We start from the raw sequence: 1,609 nt of genomic DNA, 5'->3' as shown, positions 1-1,609 counted from the left end.
GCTGCCTCCCCTGCTGCTAATGAAGTGCCTTTAATTAGCAGCCTAATAGCAAGCTCTTAATTTGCCGAACAGCCAGTTGAAAGGATGGGGACCCCACTAAGCCACGGCTGGCAACAGCTCCAAGGGCTTAAAAGGGACAGGCCCCGGCTGGCTGGCCCCACCTCAGGAGGGGGCCCGCGGGGACGGGGGCAGAGGAGCAGGGTGGGAGAGCCCCGCGGGCACGGGCACCTCTGGGCCTGCCGTGCCCAACCCCAGCCGGGCTGTCTCGGGTGAGAGAGAGCCCAGGTGCCTCATCCTCCCACACAGGATGCTCCAGCTCCTGTCTCCTGCCTTCACATGAGCCTCCAGCTCTCCCCGAAAGCACCGTGCCCTCTCCCCCAGCCACAAGCCCTTCCCAGCCTGCCAGTGTTCAGCTTTTCCCAGGGCAGGCACCTGCTCAAGAGCTCCTATGTCTTTCTCAGACTCAGTTTCTCCATGTCTCGAGCGGGGCATCGCCTTTACCTTTGTGCAGATGTGCTGGGCAGCTGCAGAGACCTTGGTGACAGGGCCACGGCGGGGGAGGGAGACCTGCAGGGAGCCACGGTCCTTCGGGGGATGGTCCCATTTGGTTCCCAGAGCAGCAGGATGAAGATCCATTTATCAGACATGCCCATGGAGGAGTAGGACAGGCAGCCTGTGCATACCAGCTATGCCCAAAGCACTTGCAGTGCTGCGGGGCAGAGCTAAACACCCGCAGGACTCACCCCAAGCCCCATGCTAAGACAGGGCAAAGCAGCAAACCCGGGACAGAATGATAAGCCAGGCCATGCTGTGTTCCTCAGTCATGCTCCCACTCTGGTCATCCAGGTACATGGCTTGTCTCTGGGACCAGCACCTGGAGGGTTAAATGTGCCCAGTCCAGTGGTCTCTGCCTCAGGGAGAGGAGGAAACAGCAGCAGCCATCTGTCCCCCATCCTCAGCTATCCGAGCAAGTACCCACCTAAAAACCTTCCTGGAGCTTCCCAGCCCCTCGCACTGAAGCCCTTACCCATCCCCAAGCCCAGTGCTCGGCCCCACAGACACAGCCCTGCTCCCGCCACACAGCCTGATGCCAGGCACTGAGCAGGGACAACCTCAGGATGCTGCTCCAAGCCAGGGGGGTGACCGCTGCCTTGATTTAGGGGGTAAATCTGGGTTACTGCCACAGGTTCCCAGCAGTGGCTGGGATGCCGGGAGCAGAGGTTTAGCAGCAGATGTACAGGTGAGAAACACGTGCTGGGGGAGGAAGGGGGAGGAGGAGGAGGAGGAGGAAGAAGAAAGCCTGGGGTGCCAATTAAGGGTCACCAGGGAGCTGGGTTAATTGGAGACACTCCTGTGACCTGACCTGGTGAAGGTGGCACATGGTAAGACGGAGACAAGTGCCGTCGAGAAACACCCGCTGCTCTGTGCTGCGAGGGAGCTCATCTCCGCAATTTGCAGGCGTCCCTGTTCCTCCCCTGTTCCTCCCCTGCCTCCGTGCAAGGACTCCCTGACTAAAACACCCCCCTTGGCTCAGAAAGCAGCTGTGAGCCCACAAACGACCCTCATCCCATCCCATTGTCACTTCCAGGCGCTCCCGTCCCACTCTTTC

Source organism: Fulmarus glacialis, unplaced genomic scaffold (genome assembly GCF_000690835.1).
Source record: "Fulmarus glacialis isolate BGI_N327 unplaced genomic scaffold, ASM69083v1 scaffold3913, whole genome shotgun sequence".
NCBI lineage: Eukaryota > Metazoa > Chordata > Aves > Procellariiformes > Procellariidae > Fulmarus > Fulmarus glacialis.
This window is presented reverse-complemented; position numbering follows the sequence as displayed.